The sequence below is a fragment of the Podarcis pityusensis genome, assembly GCF_964106645.2.
Source record: "Podarcis pityusensis genome assembly, chromosome: 5".
In the NCBI taxonomy this organism is placed as follows: domain Eukaryota; kingdom Metazoa; phylum Chordata; class Lepidosauria; order Squamata; family Lacertidae; genus Podarcis; species Podarcis pityusensis.
The window spans coordinates 50,957,599-50,973,038 of NC_138032.1; the positions used below are offsets into that span (position 1 = coordinate 50,957,599).

Here is a 15,440-nt window from a genome sequence, read left to right on the forward strand (position 1 = left end):
ACACACACACACAGAGTATCAATCCTAAAGTCGCAGGAGAGCGCAGGGGCGCTGGGAGAGTGAACAGGAAGCAGGAGGAGGAGAACGATAGCTCAAGCACACACACAGAGTATCAATCCTAAAGTCGCAGGAGAGGCAGGGGCGCTGGGAGAGTGAACGGGAAGCAAGAGAAGGAGAACGATGCCTCTCACACACAGAGACACACAGAGTATCAATCCTAAAGTCGCAGGAGAGCGCTGGGGCGCTGTGAGAGTGAACAGGAAGCAGGAGGAGGAGAACGATAGCTCAAGCACACAGACACACACAGCCCCTACAGTGGCTAATCCAAAATAGGACAGCAAAAAACTGCAGGCAGGGACAGAGAGCATAGGGTTGTTTTAAAGCAGCCAACCCCGCTCTGCTTCTTTCCCTCCTCCCCAGCTCGGCTCGCTGACAGGAGCCGCTTACACCTGCTTTGCAGTTTCAGAGAGAGCCACGGACTGCTCACAACTGCAGCGGATTCCCTTGCCATCCGTAGGCATTCGCTCCATAACACGCACAGACATTTCCCCTTACTTTCTAGGAGAAAAAAACTGCGTGTTATGGAGCGAAAATTACGGTAGTTCTTTTAAATAATAATGTTCAGATTTTTTATGGACATTTAGTGAGGGAAAATGTGATTTGTGGGAATCTCTTGGAGAGCTGTTGTGATGTTCCAAGCTTCAGTCCTCACATGCAATTACTATGCAAATATTATTGCTACAGCAAATAGCCTTTGTCGTGATTTTTTTTTTGAATAGAACAAGGCTACTAGATATAGGAGGGCAACACTATATAGAAATACACAGGTTTCTATGGCAGTGTTACACACAGAGCTTTCAGATAAATTGTCCAAGTTCTGAAGAGCAGCAAATACCTGTTTCTTTTGATGTGACATTATGAAGAACTGAGATGTTTAACTGGTTGTTTTAAATATATGCCATTCTCCTACTACACTTTTCTCAGCAACATGTGGGGCATGGGCAAAACATCCTCTCCAAGTAAATGTGAGAATTGTGATAGTGTCTAGCTTTTCCTTTCCAGCTGTCAGAAGAAAAGTGTCACAATGTGTGGAGATGTACAGTATACCTGTCAGAATCTGTTACAGTTCACTGATGCACGGTGATGTGTGAGGGACACGCAGACTTCTTATACAACTAACAGTATAAATGCAGTAATGATACTCCACAATTGCTTCTTGTTCAAGGTCAGCATAAAAGACTTAGTCTGTGGTACTTACCAGTTCACTGGCTAATTGACATTCCCAAACTTTGATTTAAACTTCTAAAATAGGGGTAAGGAGGGATGTATGCTGTGATTTACCATAACACCATGTCTTTGGTGTTTACTTGAAACAAATAAGCTCCAATCTAAACTGGTAAGACCAATACATGCTTTAGTTTTTTAACAATTGAAATTTAAAACAAGGTGGGAGACGGCTTGAATGCAATTGGAGTGCCTAGTGGCATTGAAGGCAGTAAAGAAGGCATACTTTGCTGCCTCCATTGCACCCTCATTATGTTGTCCAGCAGAGCTTTTACGGGGCCTTTTATAGGCTGATCCAAAGGAGGTGGTAGAATCAATGGTAGCTCACTTTGACTTGTTTGCAAAGCATTTTGAGGATAAAATTGCTTGCATCCACCAAGACCTTGACTCTGCTGTTATAGCAGATGAATTCCATGGGGTGTCCAGAGCACAGTCTAGTCCTGTTGTGTTGGATGAGTTTCAGTTGGTAATGCTCAAAGATGTGGACAAGGTGCTTGGATCAGTCAGGGCGACCACTTGCGATCTGGACCCTTGTCCCTATTGGCTGATAAAATCCAGCAGGGAGGGAACAGCTGGCTGGGCCAGGGAGGTGATCAGTGCCTGTTTGAAGGAGGCAGTGGTAAAACAACTCCATAAGAGACCTCCTCTGGATTTGGAAAACCTAACTAACTGCTAGCCAGTTGCTCATCTCCCTTTGCTGAGCAAGCTTTTGGAGTGAGTACTTGCAGACCAGATCCATGCACTTTTGAAATAAACTGATTTTCTGGATCTGTTTCAATTGGGGTTTAGGCCTGGGGTTTTTATTGGGGTGGTTATTGGGTTGTTGTTATAATGTACTTTGTGGTTTTATATTTTGATTTTATTCTGTGTACTGTCCTGAGACCGCCAGGTATTGGGTGGGTGAATGAATGAATGAATGAATATTCAGACATCATACATCTGCAGGAACCAAAGGGTCAATTAGTATAGCACCTTGCTTTGAAACCAGTGGCAGGGAAGAGAGTAATATTATTATTATTATTATTATTATTATTATTATTAAATTTATATACTGCTAATGGTTGGATAGCGTTATCGAAGCTACCAGCATGAGTCTGACCAAACTGCGGGAGGCAGTGGAAGACAGGAGTGCCTGGCGTGCTCTTGTCCATGGGGTCACGAAGAGTCAGACATGATTAAACAACTAAACAACAACAACAATATGCCAAAATGGCTTCTACATGACCTGAAACTATAAAAGCAGTGCAGAATTAAAATACACAATAGCAAACCCACTTGAGATCACCTGGTTCAGTCCAGACTGCAGTGGAAAAGTCTGAGAGCAGCAGCCCTTCATGAAGGTCCTAACACAGCAAACTGCTTAGGATACCTCAGGTCTAGCCGCACATTGCAAGCAAACAAACAAATTATGTAGCGGGGAGAGTTGGAAATTATTTATGACAAATTTCTTCTTCCATTGCAGTAACAAACTTAGAGGCCAAAGGAAATGTGCTGGAAGCTGAAGGTACAAACTGGTACCTTTCTATCTTGAATTTGGATCTGGCAGGTGTACTTTGGCACTGTAACTCATTCCTGGCTATATTGTTTTGTTTTGCTTTGTTTTTGTTCTGTAAGGTTTCTTATTCCAATAGCTATAACTGGGTCTGTTTTAGTGAATGACATTAGCAATAGCTACATTTTAGTTGTCAAACATCCACCTCACACTTCTCAGCTCCATTGACCCACATAACAATTGGGTGAATGTTCTTCAATGCTTAGAGTTTGTCAAATGGCACATACCACCAGCAAATTTCTGGAGAGCGAATGATATCTTAGCGCCCAGGGATATTGTTTGTTTTTAGGGCAATACCAGTAAGAGCTGAAATGCAGGTATTGGCATATAATGCTTCTGGGTGTTCATTATAGCTTGTTCTTTTGAAACTGCTAACACGCCGAAATCATTGTGGACATGTTAAAATTGGACTTTGCAATGAAATTCACATGTCATGAAAATGTCATAACAAAGCTTACGGATATTGTGTCAGTCTGTATACTGGTTTCCTCAGAAATACACAAATAAAATGCTCCTTAAAAGTCCAACTTCAGTAGTTTTCTATAGGTTACCGTATTAGCCCAAATATAAGCAGCGCCTTTAAAATTGGAGGGGGGGGGGAAGAAAAAATACCCAAATATAAGCCGCTCCCTTCCTCGCTGCTCCTGGCTCCATACTGGGGGGGGGGGCGCTGCGTTGCCGGCAGCCTTTCCCCTTCCTCGTTCTCTGCCTTCTCAGCCTTGGGGGAGAGGACTGGGAACCACGCTCCTGGCTGCATACCGGTACCTTAAGATTGCAAATATAAGCCACACTTTAACTTTTCACAGTCAGAATTTGGGGGGAAAGTGCAGCTTATATTTGGGACAATACGGTATATCCAGCACTCCGCTCACACAGTAGAACTTCCCCTTCCTCTCCAAGTATCTCACAAATCTGCTACAGACACTCATCCAATCCTCTGGAACAGGTTTTGAGAGTACACAGGGGACTGCAGGGGAGAAGGGAGAAGTTCTGTTATACAGATGAAGTCTGTTGCAGCACTGGATAGAACCCTATGTATTTTGACAGACTGGATGGGGAGCTCACATGATTGAATGTTACCCTATATGGAAAACCAAACATTGGGAAGAAGGATTGTAGTCTTCCCTGTCTAAACACTAGTTCTCCATGTACAAGAGTACAAGAGTCTCTCTCTCTCTCTCTCTCTCTCTGTGTGTGTGTGTGTGTGTGTGTGTGTGTCTGAGAGAGAGAGAGAGAGAGAGAGAGAGAAAGAGAGAGAGAGAGAGAGAGATTATTATATCATCTGAGCTCCCATCTGAATGGTAAAGTTCAGAAACAGGTGTATCATCCCTGTCTTGTATTGTGCTGTACTGTACATTGGTATGTTGTCCTTGAGCTTTGCAGATAAAGGAATGTCATGATCCACATGTTTTACTAGCTCTCTACTATTTCTTGAAGCTGGCATTAATTTCTCCAAACTGAAGTTGACTTTGAGAAATTTCCCCCTTTCCCCCATTGAGTAAGTAAAACTATATCATAGATTTTTCTTAATAATCTAGAAATAACTTGCAACTTCAACTACTCAGGAACAATTTATTTTTCATGCTGCCTTTTAATGAAAGGAGCTTTTGCTTTAATGACTTTTGACACAATTGTAGCCATTAATTCACTTTAGTCTCCCTTATTACGTCCTTTGAAAACTACTCAGATTTTAGATGTAGAAAATTTGTATAATCTGCAGATAATGAAGAAGTTATATAAAAATTAGTGACAGGTTGTATACATTTACTGTACCAGTGGCTGTTAGGATATGAGTCTAACTATTTCAGTTTCGCTGGTGGTCTGCCATAAAAGCCTGCCATGCAGTGAAAATTAAAGGGAGATAAGTTTCACTAAAATATGCTTCCTATTTTTAGCATTAGTAGCAGCTTAGACCTTTGAGTACTTTCAGATTGCAGCTCAAATTGTAATAGATCTCTTAAAGATAATCAACACTTGCTAATCCTTTAAAGCATTATTGTTTCATAGACATCAATTAAAATGACCTTCCTTAAAGCTGCCCTCCCTGCTGAAAAGATTAATAGTCAGGAGATCTAAATGTTACTGTCAGATAAAGCTTGAAGCCAGTACATATACTGACACTGCAGTCTCTAGGGAAAGTTTAAGAAGAGACTGAACTCCCAAGTCAAAATTTTGCTAGTCATGGCCCTCTTGGTCAGAGAACAAAGACTGTAAAAACTATAATGTTATTGAACAAAAGTTTATTATTTCTGTACATTTAGATAGCCCCAATATGTCATAGGTGATTCATGATTATTACTGAAGCAATGCATTAATGTTGGCAGTCACTTTAAGAAATGATTTGTATATAATAGTTTCATTTACTATTACTTAAAGGTCTGTACTGCACTGTCAAAGTATTCTATTTGAAAACAGTGGAATTATCCTGGAGACTTTTGGAGGTCACCAACCTTTTGTGCAAAACCTTTATGTGCCAATTGTGACCAGACCCAGGTATCGAGAGGAGAGATAAAAGTGATGGGTTGAACTACAGTCACGTTTTATTAATAACATCTTTGGGGAAATGAGAAGTGCAGGAAGGTAGCCTTAATTTCAACAAGGCATAGCCTCAAAGCCTGAGCCCCAATTCATGGTGTGTAAAGAGGCTTTCCTGCCCCACCCACTTCCAGGACCCTACAAGCCATACAAGCTGGCCTCCGTAAATGCCCTTCATCTTCAAAGATACCTAGAGTGCTCACCTATTACCTTATTGAACAGTAACCTTTCCTGCAGCTTCCTGCCAAACCATGTGACCAACTTCATCATGCAATCAAACTAACCTATATAATTGCAACCATCCGCATATTCCCGCCACACCCCAGCATCCAGTCAGAGTAGCCAAAAATACTTGCCCAGGCCAGCTAATTTGCAGGTAGGCATAAAAATCCTATTCAGCCCCAACCAACTAATTCCTGTACTGTAACAGAAAATAGACTGGGTGAGCACAAAAAGCAGGACAAAGAGGGATATGGAGGACAGCCAAGGTCGATAAAGGTCATGGGGTGCCCTCAGGATGCTCCCAGATGCAGTCATGGGCACCAGCTCATAGGGACTGAGATGTCTTTGCCCCCCCCAAAAGAAACATTTGGGGGGAGGTGCAGTTGATGGGCATTGCCCCTGTGAGAAAGCCCCAGGAACATGGTTGCTACCTGGCACTGGCTCTCGCTATTCAGGTCCCCTCCCTCTGTGACCCATCAGTGCTTTGTTGAGGCTTGGGAGCGGAGACTGGGAGTGAGCCAAGGAGGGAAGGGAGCTGTGTGCGCCAGCTGACTCTCACTTGCAGTCACAGCTCTTGTAATGCTCTGTGAATGTGCACCCTTTCTTCTCTCCAAGCCCTTAATAAGCTTTTCTCTTCCACAGATACTTCAACACAGTATGTGAGTGCTGGTTACACACACACACACACAGGGTTTTATTGTGTGGTGTCACATGTGTGACAGCGGCCCCCTCAGTCTTCAGTGCAAATTGGTGCTTCTGGGTGCAATGTTGTAAGGCTGGAGGGAGGGAAATATTGCTACTAAAGGATCCCATCCATCTTCTTTCCTAGCAGTTACTGCACAATCCTTAGTGCTCCTGGTATTTGCATCATAATAAATTTGATCAAAGTCTTTAGATGAACACAAAATTGAACAGTGTCTTTTTTTTAAATATCTTGGTATCACTTTCCAAGCTACATCTAGCTGGCTTGCCCACTTCAAGACTGTAGCCCTTCTAACACGTAGGACAATCGGTGCTCTGCTCAGCTTTTTTTATTCGAGGGGAGGGCAACTGGTGATCCCGGCACTAAAAGCTTTTGTTGGAAAAGTGATTCCCCAGATGCTATATGGAGTAGAACTCTGGGGATGGAATCAGAAGCTGTTAGAACGGCTTGAAATCTTCCAAAATTTTTACCTCAGAAGAATTCTAGGCCTCCCTCAGAGTACTCCGGCAGCTCTCCTAAGAGTGGAAGTAGGATTACCTTCTGTGTCTGCCAGGGCCCACTTAAGATTCCTGCGTTTTTTCACCAACCTCACGGATGCCCCGAACACCTTATTGGCTAAACAAGCCTTTGTATCATTACAAAATAATACTACTTGGCATAAAAACCTACTAGATATCCTATCCAGATACAATCTACCTGAGTTTAATACCCTCAAATTGTGGAGCCCTGATAAAGTTCGGGAATGGATCTTTGAAAAAGACGCCTTTTTGGACTCCACAAAGATAAAAAACTCTGGGTTTTCCTACTGGTTTCCCCTAGTAAAAGCAGTCAAAATCTGTGCCAACTACTTGGTGGAGATCACTGATCCCACCCTTCGGAGAGCTTTCACTATGGCACGGTTTCAAACACTGCCAACTGCATATCTGACCGGTAGATTCACAAAAACCCCAGTAGAACATCGTTTATGCCCTTGCCTTATGAAAATTAAAGAGGATCTTACACATTACCTCCTCTATTGCCCCATCTCCTCGGGCTTTAGAGACGCATTGCTGCAAATTATACCCAACTCTATAACCAATCCTGAAGATAGAGTAAAATTTTTGTTAGTTGATGCAAACCCACGTATTACCCATGTGGTAGCGGTTTTTGTGATGAAGGCCATGAAAGCCAGGGAAAGATTTATGGATGACAATGTAAAGACCCCTTCATCGTCTGTTTAACTCGTTGCTTGTTTTCCCTCTCTTTCTATTTTGTGGGATGAAGGTTTTGTTGGCGTAGTATGTAATGAATTTTAATATTTTTTAACTATTGTTGTGTTGATGTTTGTGTACAGGCATGGTCCTCACAATAAACGGATTTGATTGATTGATTTGAAATTTGATCAAACGTGAAAGTATGTTTTGAGGTTATAGTGAACACTGAAGGTGACATTCAAGTTAACAATTGCTATCATTAAGGGGAGAAGAGAGATGGAAAGGACTGTTTGGCTCACCAGAGTCAACTTTCTGCAACAGCAGCTGGATTTTCTGAAATTAAATAATATGTGATAGAAACTCATCTATTTTCTTTTAAATAAATCCAGAGAAGGAGCTTCTATTACTACTTATTTTGGTACTGTTTTTATACTCGACTGTTTTTCCTAGCATCAAATGATTTAATTCTATTTCTTGGCTAGTTTTCATAACCATACCTAACGTATTTGTTTATCATTCCCTCTAATAGCATACTCAGATGGGTGACTGCCTATTAGTTTGGAAGTGAAATATCTCTACACAAAAATGAAGTAGTGATTCCGGCATGCTTGGGATATACCTTGGGTATGCAGAAGTTATTACATTTGTAAATATATACTAAAAACTATAAAGTCTCAAAATGGTCTGAAGGAGAAATTCAGGACTTACAGAAAGTTGATGGCAGTTGAGATTTAAGAAATGTAATAGCTCAGGGTCACAATAAATGGTAAAGATGGGAGCTCTTGTGATAGTTATTACCAGGAAATGCATGATTTTTTATGAAAACACTGTGAGCCTAAAGTATAGATATGCACTAAGTAATTTATTTTATTCTATGTGGGCAAAATACATAACATTAAAAATGTATGTAGACAAAAACAAAAGATAAGGTATACTCTAGTTGTAGCCATCTTTGGGATTAAAGATGTTTCATCCTAGTCAGTTGTAAAACTGACTTTACTTCGTGCGTGACAAAACCTGCTGTTTGTTTACAACAGAAACTCCAGTGACATTTTAAGACAAAACTCATGCCCAACAATCATGTTAGCCTGCATTCAGAGAGAGGGACAAAACCTCCAGTTAGAAACTTCACTAAAGAACAGTAATTTCCTCCCACTGTAAATGCCTGTGGAAGTGGCTTCAATTTTCCTTTCTGATATCTTCATAAATCCTGAAACCATTCACAGTACCAGCACAAACAACTACTCTGTCATGCTTGTAAGTTCTTTTTAGCCCTGAGCTATAATGGAGCTGGAATTTAAATATAAATAAATAAGTGTCATAACCTTGCATATTTATTTACTGCAGCTTTTAATGGAACCTACTACTCTGGTAGTTTCACTTCATCAGATATATTCAGAAAGGCAGCTACAAACCACAGGACTGTTTTACTATTATATTGTACCGGATGCAACAAAACAATGAAAGAGGTTTAATAAAGTGGAACTGATTGGGTCGGACATTTGTATACCTCTGTGGGTATTGTTTAATTGTCCATGAGATTGAGTTGTTAAAAAAGCAGACTGATATGAACTGAGCAACATAAAAAGCAAGTACTAAGAGACTGCAAAAAAGAGAGAAAAGAATGGTTTCCAGTGTTTGGCTCTTAATTACCATGTGCTTGGAAGCTTCCGTTTCATTTATATTTTGCAGAAAGCCCAGTAAGTCTTGTTTACCAACACCAGCATTTCAGGGTTTTCCCTGGTACATTTAATTCATAGTCAGTTTCAAAAGAATAAAATGTATAAATTGTGCAATATCTAAATAAAACACTCAATTAGTCAGGGTATTTGGCCAGACAGGATTTTTAAATTATGTATGTGCCCTGCAAACAAGTTTGTTCATACAAAAAATGTATATATCTTGCTTTTCTGCCTTGACCAGGGAGGTGCCCAAATGATTTACACAAAAGAACAAAGCAACAACAAATTAAACAAAAGCAGACAATCAAATAAATATGTGACCAATATTTAGAGCCATTGCCTATCATGACTTGGAGACTATTTTACCTTGTTGGAGTAGCACTGGCCATGTCTGTGACCACACACTCCTCTTGTCCCCTCATAGTCTTACCTTAATAGAACACTTAGATTATGATGTTGAAGAGAATAGATATACAATACTATATCCACTTTGTGATTAAAGAAAATTCTTCTCATTAAATGCTATTGAAGAGGTAACAGTCATCTCACAACATGCAGGACTAGAAGACTAGATCCCTTTGGTGGTGGTTAAGCAACTTATGTAAAGCCTGGAATAGATTTCTACTGGTGTGTAGATTTAACACGGCTCTGGGGGTTAAGTCAGTATAGCATGGTTAGATCCTTTTATCAATGGATACTTTGTGTTTCATTTTATAACTGCCTGCTAATAATAAGCTGTGAGTCTGAAAATCTTTGTGGCTGTGAATGTGCAGCAAATCTTGAAAGCTGGCTTCCTTCATTTAATCTTTAGCGATTCTCAGGCACAATTTGCATGTCTTATTTTCATACAGTTAAGTTTTCATGCACTCCCCACACACCACCCTGGAACCATCATGAATTTGTCTAATTAGATTTCTCTTGGCTTTCTCATCCAGGAATGCTGCATCCAATTCTTCCAGCAATAAGGTCACTGTGGAATTGGTGTATATTGCTTAGCGAAGATACTCAGAATCACTGGCTTGCGTTGCTAGAAATTCATTGTGTTTTCATTATGAACTAGCAATGTGACTAGGAGACTGAGCTATGACTCTGAGAGTTCCCAGGTCAAATCTTGCTTCTGCCATAAATTCATGAAGTAGGCTAGCCACACTCTCTCAGCCTCAGCCCCTCCCACCCACCAACTCACTCCTTCAGCCTCAGCTTCAGACACTATCTCTCCCTCAATCTCTCTCACCCTAATCTGCACTGTGGGCGATTATAGTGATGACTTACTTTATGATACCCACAAACCTAATTAAGCTTGGTAGGGGTCCTAACATAGCCTGCAAACCCATTTTCCGTAAGCCGTGCCCACCTGCCCCACACCTGACATCAGGTATGGGCCAGATGAACACATGGTTGTAAAGGAGCGATCAGGATCATCAAAGCGCATTCCTGATTTTTCTTTGGAAGCAGGGCTTTCATTGCCACATTTTAAATTTGGTGCCAGAGTGCATCTGATTCATACCAATCCAGCAGAACTTGAAATCATTATTTATCGGATGATCTGTGGTGTCTTCAAGCCCCACTGAGCTTCTTTGCTGGAGCTGTTTGAATCCAATCAGAAAAATGAAAATCTTCTGGTGTGATCTTTGACTAGAACAATGATGAAACCAGTGAATACCTTAAAGGCTAATGTATTATTGTACATTAAGTTTGACAGGAAGCAGGTCTGTTCATAAGATTCATATAAGAATCAGCCTTGGATAGATAAACACACAAGGAACACTCTAGAGGAAGGGAATGTTTTAGAAGAAGATAATTCTTCTGCCCCAACAGCAACAAAACACATCTCTCCTGTATCGGTCTCTACAGCAGGCACTCTAACTCTCTAAAAGTTTGACTTCACCGCCAAAGGCGTACTCCTCCATTGTCTCCCGAGACAGACAGATGCCAACAAATATCAGATAATCAAGAAGTAGTATAAATAATATCATACATGAAAAAACAGACTAAAGTCAATAAAATTCCATCACTTGGAGCTCATAAGCCCATGATGTTGATAAAATTATCCAATCAAGCCAACTGGTAATTGACTTGTATAGTGTTTGTTTGTTTATTCTACTACATCATTTAATATCTCATACATTCAGCACATGTGCAGTCTGGAGTAGAGCACAGTTACAATAGGAACAATACACTCAAACGTAAGAATTGCCTAAAACAACATAAGACATAACAAAACAGAAGCAGCACACAACCAGGGCCAGATAAAACCACATATACCTCCCTCTTCCCTCTTTAAAACCAGGAAATTTTTTAAAAAATGGCTTTCACCTTGCACCAAAAATTCAGCATGCTCAGCACCAGGTGAGTTTCCCTAGTGAAAGTTGTGGCACCATGACTGAAAAGTCCCTGTCAGAGGATGCTGCCCACATTGCTTCAGTGAGTGGAGGGAACCAAAAAAGGGCCTCTCAGAGAGATCTTAAAATCACACAGCTACGGTTTGTAAACAATTAAAACAAATATTCATAATGTCTGAGCCAATGTTCAGACTGAGAGCTACAAGTCAGTTCTCTCCAGTTCAGCAGACCCATGTTCTATCTGTCCTCTTAACTCTCTTGCCACAGAACTCTCTATGATATGGCCTACTGACATGGCTTTTCTTCTGAAATTTCTCTGCCTTTGTCTCTTATGCTCTTATGATCTGTTCGGCCTGATGAACCTTTACCTTACCCTTTTTACTTGCAGCCTTTTCAGCTTTAATCTTTCTTGACTGATTCACAAGTGAGTGAATGCCTTGCACTGCAACTCCTGTACAACCAGGCTGTTGAGTCAGTTGAATTTGGTTTGTCAGTAGATAACAATTATCATCACTGAGACAGTAAACAAGAGAGAAATTTATCAGGATGCTTGAAATGACATGAAAAATCTATGGTATTTCCTTGCTTTTTTAAGTGAGATGGAACAGACCTCTAGGAACAAATACATAGCTACTATATACAGTAGTACCTTGTTTTGAGTCCGGGATCAGTTCTTGAGCCCAGGACACTCAACGAAAGTGCCGCTCGACAAAGTGCCGCTCTGTGCGCAGAGAGGTTTGCGCTTCTGTGCATGAGTGAAGCATGATTTAGTGCTTCTGCGCATGGGCGAGTGGCAAACCCAGAAGTAACCTGTTCCGGTACTTCAGGATTTGCCGCAGAACTTCGCCGAAATGGACGTTCACGGAGGTATTTCTGTATTACAGCCCATGCAGATTGTGCCTACTGTTTCTTACAAGCACACACTCAGCAGCCCCATGTTATGCATCTGTTGCGAGACTGTACCACTTCAGGCTGTAAGATGTTTGAATGCTTCATCCAGTTAAAAAAGAAGCACTAACGTCAAGAAGAAGACAAGGCTATATCCTTCTCCTTGACATTATCATTTTACAAGGGCAATAAGTTACTGAACATGATAAGCTATACTGTCTTTCACCTGCAGTCTTGAAGTGTTGTAGCCCAGTGTTCTTCAACCTTTGGTCCCCTTTTTTGAACATGCTCCCTTGTGGAGTGTTCCTTCAGCCTCCTTTCCTCCGCCTTCTCCTTGGGAGTCCTCTGGGCAGCCACTGGTCTTTGAGCTGTCCCCACCCCACCCCACCCCAAAGAGAGGTGCATCCTCCCACTGCCCCACAGGGCCTGGGAAGCACCCTCTGGCCAGCCCCAGAGGCACCATTTGCCTGGGGAGCTTGTAGCCAGGGCTGCTGCAACAAACAGCTGTGCAAGCCTTTGGGAGACAGAGACACAAGAGGGCATCAGAGGAGGGAGAGAAGGAAAGAGAGACAGAGGCCAGTGTTGCTCGCAACACCCCTGACCATCATTCAAGGCACCCCAGGGTGTCATGGCACACTGTTGAAAACTACTGTCTTAGACATGTGCAGAAAAGCTTTTCCCTCACTAATTAGTAACCACCTCACAGCTAGTCCCTATAGACTTCTAATGGACAGAGAGAGCATGACACCTTAGCAGGCTTAAGCCCAGGGCTCAATCACCTTGCATATTCTTATTTTTACATTCCCTCCCCCCCAAAAATCTTTAGAATGGAAGTAATTATAAGAATGCCCCCTTCTCACCAATTAACAAAACTGTACCACTTGGTGCACTTCCTAAAACACACACACACACACACACACACACCCTGGGACTTGGTCTTACTTCTTGGTAGAGAATGCAGGAAGGAAAATGAATTACGGTAGTTAATATGAGAAGAGAGTCTCCTTCTTTCTTTCATATGCTCAGTTCTGCATCTTTCCTACTAAGGGGAGTGAGAAATGGTATCAAGTCAGGGGGATCATATTTATCCTGCAGGTCTCTTTTGCTGATCCCTAAATTAGTACATATTTTAAAAGTGTGAAATTCCTGAGAGAAAATTGCCATTAGTTTTTGAGGCAACAGATACCAAAGCCAATTTCATTAAATTTAGTACACTTCCTCCCTCAACTCACCCCCTCTTTATGCAAACGCTTTCGTGAACAGTAACCGTATGATATAATTTAAATTGTGATTAGCTTCATCTCATTTGAACTGCAGTAGGAGCTCACGGTCATATTGTTGCAGGGGGAGGGCAGGCAATAACTGACACAGAAATGCTGTATAAAATATTTATATCATTTTTAGTCCTTCACTGAATTGTGAATTGAGGCTGGCATAAAAAATAATTATCTTGTGACGAGGTAAAGCATGAGAATAAAAGGCATGCCCCCAGGGTCTCTGTCAAATAAATTTAAAAGACTACAAGTTCCTACATAACTGTGTTGATTAGATTTTTGATGCTAAACTGTTTTGTGGCAAATATGTAAGACATACATTTAAAGTAATAATGGAAGTTTGACACCTGACATTTCATGGGTTATGTTGTCTGTCACATAAAGGATGGCAACAATCCTGGTGAATTAGGAACCGAATACCTGGCAGCTAGCAGATATCAAGAACGAACAACTGCTAAGTAAAATATACAAGATAATATTCCTTTCATAAGCTAAATATATACACATGCACATAGATATAATTTCAATGAAACATTAAAACAATATAAAATCAATCAGTATAACAACAACTTTCTACAAACCTCAGTGGCCTAATACATAAAAACCTCCGATCATCAAAAGGCCTGGCGAAAGGGACAGGTTTTTAGCTGGCACTGGAAAACAACCAGTGTCAGTGACAGCTGGATTTCTGCTACTGGGGCATCAGCTGGGCTCTTTCAGGAAGTGCCAAAAACTCAGCATTGTTGCTACCATCAAGTGGTAGATAATGAGCTCTGCTGGATAAATAACTAGCCAATACTGACAGTCAACTGGATGAAAATGGGGGAGATAGAATTGATAGGTTGAAGGTGTCTGGACAAATGATGAGGCATCTCATGACATGGATAAGCTGCATATTTACCTGAGAGAGACCCGTGGTCCATGCATGAATCACTGTGATTTAATATTAAACTGTGTATGTTTCTACTCTTTTTCCTGAACCTTATACCACTTATATAGTAGATTCGTGGTTTTCCACTGTGCTACTGCTCCGTGCAGGGCCCATTCCATACAAGGCTATATGGTTGGAATCTCTGAAGAAAAGGGGGACATATTATAGCTGGGGGCCTGCACTCTCTGGCCCTGTGATGTTTAGGAAGGTGAATATTTGCATCTGCCTTATATATGCTCAGACCATTGGTCCATCCAGCTTCCACCCTTCCCCTTGAAAACATCACTTTACAGCACACCTTTGTGCCATGATGCAAGAAGGAAGGGAAACTGTGTTTGATGTCACCACAAGAGCAGTGGCGCATCACCACACACATATACATCATACACTCTAACCCCTAAGTACGCCTCTGCATCCAAGTGTGAAATCTCTTATTACTAAATATCCTGGGACCTGAAACTTGGTCCTTTTGCATATCCCATAAGAGTATCAGAAAAGCACAGCCAACAAGGTTTCTTTCTCCAAGTATGTTGCTTTGTGGAGCCAGAGGCTAAAGTTTTGTTCCTGCTATTCAACCAAATTTATCGGACACTGTTTTGATATCTTGGATAGTAAGAAGTTCTGAAATCACTTTCCTGTTTTGGACATAATGGGCAGCTATGATTTAAAATGCCAGGTGTGCCAGGTGAAGGAATAAGAAGAGAGAGAAGATGGGCACAAGTCCTGCTCCAATTAATCAGACTAGAATTGTTCATTCAACCAGTGAACCTGGTGAACCCTCTTCTCAAGCCATCCCATGATCTAAATATTGGAAGAGGCATTTTCCTCATGCCA

At 41.2% G+C, this 15,440-nt stretch overlaps 1 protein-coding gene across 3 annotated transcripts in view; it reads left to right on the forward strand.

The window, feature by feature from the left end:
• The window catches only part of ATRNL1 (attractin like 1), a 521,011-nt gene that overhangs the window by 320,222 nt on the left and 185,349 nt on the right, over nt 1–15,440 (forward strand). The window lies entirely within an intron of this gene.